The sequence below is a fragment of the Carcharodon carcharias genome, chromosome 12 (genome assembly GCF_017639515.1).
Source record: "Carcharodon carcharias isolate sCarCar2 chromosome 12, sCarCar2.pri, whole genome shotgun sequence".
Classification (NCBI taxonomy): domain Eukaryota; kingdom Metazoa; phylum Chordata; class Chondrichthyes; order Lamniformes; family Lamnidae; genus Carcharodon; species Carcharodon carcharias.
In genome coordinates this window covers 106,630,941-106,636,629 of record NC_054478.1, presented here as the reverse complement: position 1 = coordinate 106,636,629, position 5,689 = coordinate 106,630,941, and positions in this window count along the sequence as shown.

The following is a 5,689-nucleotide window of genomic DNA, read 5'->3' as shown; positions in this document are numbered from 1 at the left end:
TATTAATGGACCTGCCGGTCCAACCTTAAGGTTGGCGGGCAGGCTGAGAGCCCTGGTAGGCTTCAGAAAAAGCATGAAACCTCATCCACGGGTGGGATGAAGTTCCATGAGGGTTTTTAAATTTTTAACAAAGGTTTCAATAAAAATTATGGATCTGTCCCAACTCATGTGACAGTGTCACATGAGGGGACATGTGAGGGAAATCTTTCTATCATATGTACAACAATTTTTAATTTGGATCCATTCTCCCTGAGGCAGCACTTAGCCTCAGGGAGATCAATGCACTCTTTTGTGCACATGCGTGAAAAAGCGCACTCTTGGCTGAGGGAATCCCCCCCTCCCGACCTGCACAGGGAGCATTTCGCGTTTCCTGGTGGACATCACGCTGGGAGACCCTTAATTGGCCCACCCACGTAAAATGGCGACGCGCCCCCCCAATCGGAGGGCACTGATTGGAGGCGCACCCGCCTACATCCGCTCCCATACTTCCCCACCCCAACGGTTGGAAAATTTTTTCCCAGAGGTCAGAAGTCATCAATGTTGTTCTTGGCAAAATTTTCCAGGCTGAATCAACTGTAATGTCTTTTAAAAAAGGACATGGAAACAAAATGGATTTTAATGATCGTGAGAAAGGAGGCACAAGCAACAAAACAACTTCTTCGCCATTTGAGAGGAAGAGCTTTAAGGAGAGAATTTTCCCATCAGCGTGCTGACACGTAAAATGACACACTGTGATGTCGGCCGTGTGTCCCAAAATCACTGCGCGTCATTCCGATCTTCCGTTCGGTGGGCGTGTGCCGGAGACGGCTGCGCACCCGCCAATCTGTCAAAGGCCTGTTTAGGCCATTAATACAGCAACTAAACTAATTAACAGGGCTGCCCGTCCTAGCATAATGTTGGCGGGCAGGCGAGGAGCCCAAGCGGCATTTGCGTTTTTCGTGAAATCTCATCCACGGGCAGTATGAGGTTTCATGAAGGTTTTATTAAATAAATTTTAAAAATTTTGACAATTCATAAATATGTCGCAGCTCATGTGACATTGTTACCTGAGGGGACATGTCTGAATAATTTTTACCTTTCCTCTTTTCAAACTTTAAAACTGAACTAAATCTCCGTGAGGCAGCTTTGTGCCTCAGGGAGATTTCTGCGCTCTTCCGCATGCATGTGCAAAAGAACACAGGTCCCACTCTCCATCCTCCCCCCTGCCCACACAAGTAGCACTGAGCGCTACCGGACGCGTGTCACGCAGGGCAGGCCTAAATTAGCCCACCCACGTAAAATGGCAGCGCCCACTCGTGCCCACTTCCGACCGGCCCGCCTGACAGGCGGTAGATTCTACCCTAAGGATCGTTGTAAAAAAGACTTGAAAATTGAACGGTTACATCTATTTGATTGATCGAGGATAAACATCATGATGCTGCCAAAATACACTGTTTAGTAGACAATGTGACAACATGAGGAAGAATGTTAGTTGTAGTGTATTTAATAAGTTAATTGTAAGTTAGTTGTTAAAGCATATAGAATGTGGTAAGTTGGCATATTTTGGGTACTGTTCATGAAAACAGATCACTATGCTGATGATTTTTCATTCTTGTGGGGGGATGTTACAATTATGATGTTTATAATATTATGTTTTCGGATTGTATCTTTTGGTTGATAAGGTTACTATACTTTGGGACTGTAAATTTAAATGTAGGATAGTTGAATGGCATCATGTGACTTGTGCTGGAGTCTGCTTCAGACCATAAGACCAGGGAGCAGAAGTAGGCCATTTGGCCACTCGAGTCTGCCCTGCCTTTCTATGAGATTATGGTTGATCTGATAATCCACAATTCCACTTTCCTGTCTTTTCCCCGTGACCCTTGATTCCCCTGTGGCTTAAAAATTTGTCTATCTCAGCTTTGAATATACTTAACTACCCAGTCCCTGCAGCCCTCTGTGGAAAAGAATTCCACAGATTGACTTCCCTCTGAGAGAAGAAGTCCCTCTTCTTCTCTGTCTTAAATGGGCAACCCCTTATCCTGGGATTATGTCCTCTGGTCCTACACTCTCTCACAAAGATAAACAACCTCAGATCAATCAAACTTGTTCAGATCAGGGAAGAAAGTTTCAGCCGAGTCATCTTTTCCATGTTTAAATACCAAATTTTGATTTTTTTGATTTTCTATCTGCTGTTTCCATTTGTTTTCCAAAACTAGAGTACACCCTCATAGTTCCAAAATAACAGCGTTGGCCAGATTCAAATCACTTTGCACTGCCTCTGTTTGCTCATTTATCTGGAATTCTGCTGCTGTATTCTGTTTTGACACCAGTGATTTAGGATTTTCAGGCATGTATAAAGCGTCTTCAGTCAGTTCATTTGCATTTGGCTTTAACCCTTTTGTGGTCAATCTAAGTTGTTGCTGTCTTTTCCATGTTAGAAGTTTGAACTTTTGACTCCCTGGACACATCTTTAGCCACAACTGTTCTTTCCACAGCAGGATTTCAATTAATCACTTAGAGTACATTGTTAATTTCAATAGACTTGTCTCCCGTCTCAGGAGATTGCAGCACCTTATCCCCTGAAAGGTAATTTCCTAATATGAAATTGACATTATCAATAAGCAATACAGGCATTACTCAAACAATAACAGAGCCATTGCCTAGAGCACAATTTAAGCTCACTCTACACAAGGGAATAAGTATACAGCTTCTACCAATACTCTGTATTAATATTCTTTTATTCAGAGAATTCTCTGGAGAGAAATTCATGCCTTTTGCTGACATCAACCTTTGAGCCAAACCTCTATCTCTAAGGATAGTATGCTTTTTGGGTTCTTTATCAGACAAAAAGGGAGCTACTTCATGCTCCAATGTAAAATCCTCATGGTAAATACGTTAGATGATATCAGTTCATCACCAGCTCCACTTACTGCTATAGCATTTTCTGGAGAAATACTAGACACCCACCAAAGCTACTGTTTCTGGTTTCAATTTCTACCATTCTGCTTTCATATGTCCTATCTAATGACAATAAAAATGTGTTGGCTTCCTTGAATAATTTTTATTCCCCCACTGACTCTTTCATGGAGAAGCATCTGTTTTATCAGTTCTACCATTCCTCTCATGGTTGTTTGCATCCCATTTCATTATTACCTCACTTCTCTCCCCTGTAAACAAATTTTTTGCTGCCACTTAGGTTTTTGTGGATTGTCATAGCCATCAGTTAAAACAGCTGCTTCCTTTATATTAGAAAGGTTTTCGGGCCTACTAGGTGGGATGCAATTTTTAAACTCCTCCATTAGCAACTCCTCTCTAAGGTTTTCAGAATCTTGATTCAGCTTCATGGTCCTGATCAAAGATCATCTCATTTTTTTCTAGCAAATTCCACATAAGACTGGTTTTGTCTCTTGCTCAAGTTTCAAACTTTTTATTGTAAACTCATATGCATCAAACACAATAGTCTTAACATTTTCATAATCTGCAGACTGTTCACCAGAAAGGGCTGAATGAACTTTCAGGGTTTTTCCAACCAAAACACTTTGCAATAAGATTATCCAAATTTCTTGTGGCCACTATAAATTCATAGCAATTTTCACAAATGGTACAAAGTACATTTTAACTTCTTCCTCACTGAATTTAGACAGTGGGACAGGATTTTTACCTCATCAGGTGGGCGTGGCCACTTTATTAGTACAGATGTAGTATCTGCTGAGATACCCTTGCTGCTGAGCAAGCCATTCATGAAAACGGCACAAATTAAATTAGACATGGAACATGATAAATCTTTGGAAAGACAATAGATATGCAATTTACCCAATGATGACAGTATCACATCCCCTTAACAAAACCTAGTGTCTCTAATCAGAATATTAAAGAATTGTTAATAGCATCAGGTGATAAGAATCCGAAAGAAATAAAGTAAATGGTCTTAAAGCTTCATTGAAAATTTGCTTATTCCTCTTGCCAGATTAAAAACCTAGTTATGAATGCAAGGGAAGTTGATAATGATTATACAAAGCTTATTGAAGAGATCAGTGAAAAATTAGTGTACACAATAAGTATTGGAGGACACCATCGCGGCCCATTGTGTAAGACTTTAATGAAGTAGTAGCTATGGATTTAAAGTGTGGGACAAGGACAGAAATATTCACATTTTAGATTTCTTAGACATGGCAATAAGATTCAGTCTTTCTCCAGTTATACATGGTAAGGATAAAGATTGTGGATAAAACCATGGAAAAATGGTTAGGAATCAGATTGGGGCCATTGGATAAATTCTGGACTGAAAATGGGGAGGGTGTGTGGAATTTGCCAATGAGAAATTTAGATATGAGTGAAAATATGAACATTGTTGCGATGAACACTGCAGCTGTAAGACCCTTCAGTAATGGATTTGGTGAAATAAATCACATGGTGATTGCTGAGATGCCCATAAGATCTTCTTAGCTAACCAACCAAAAGCTAACACCTTCCTGGCTTCAAATGGTTGGGGGCTATAGTCTGTATCAGTTGGCAGAAATCCAAAAATACTGGGGAGAAGGGGGTGCTGAGCAGGACCGGGCACAGACAGGCGTGCACACCGCCTTGAAGATTCTGGCCATTGTCTGTGTTGTGTAATCATCCCCTGTCCTTGGAAGGGACTACAATTAGTTTCACCTTTTCTGCGCACTTGAATAACCGATGTGCAGGGAGAAGGGTATACATCAAGGCAGAAGTAGCAAAGCAAATTCGACAAGCATTACCGCATCACATAAGACTGTCCAAGATAAATTTTAACCCTGGCAATTTTGTATACCATAGAAGAGAGGGACAGAAATAGTAGGAAGGTCAGTGTAAAGTGATCAAGTGTAATGAGAAAACAGTAATTCTCCAGCATGGTAGTCAAACTATTAGGATCCATTTATCTGGGATAATCAGGATTAATTGGAAACTTGCAGAACCTGAGCAATTAGGAGAAGGCGATGAGGTATCCACCTCTGGTGATAGGCCAAGAGATTAAAGAACGCGAGAAGGAGTAAGAGAGGAGCCAGGAGATAAAAGAGTCTGAGAAGGAGCGAGTATGAAGCCAGGAGATAAAAGAGCACAAGAAGGCACAAGAGAAGAGCCAGGAGATAGAAGAGTGCGAGTAGGAGTGAGAGAGGAGCCAGGAGATAACAGAGCGCAGGAAGGAGTGAGAGAGGAGCCGGAAGATAAAAGAGCATGAGACAGAGCAAGAGAGGAACTGGGAGATAAAAGAACCCAAGAAGGAGCGAGAGCAGAGCCAGAGGACAAATGAGCATGAGAAGGAGCAAGAGCAGAGCCAGGAGATAAAAGAGAGTAAGAATGACTGAGAGAGGAACCTGGAGATAAAAGAGAGTGAGAAGGAAGGAGAGAGGAATCGGCGATAAAAGAGAGTGAGAAGCAGTCAGAGAAGACCTGGAAGATAAAAGAGCATGGGATCAAGTTTCCCACATGGATACGATTTGCCTGTCACACATCATCTGCCGCATCATAACAAATCGGGGGCTCATCAGGGATATTTGAAATTCCTTGATTGATTTGGAGTTGATGAATCTTGAGGTTATGAGTACAAGAAGCACTTTGAATTCAGGGGTTGGTGTGAGGGATTATTTTTTAAGTGGCGGGACTGCAAAAATGGCAGTATCCATGGCTAAAACTTTTTTTGGAACTTTATGATTTAACTCTGATTGGGTTACCGAAAGTATCT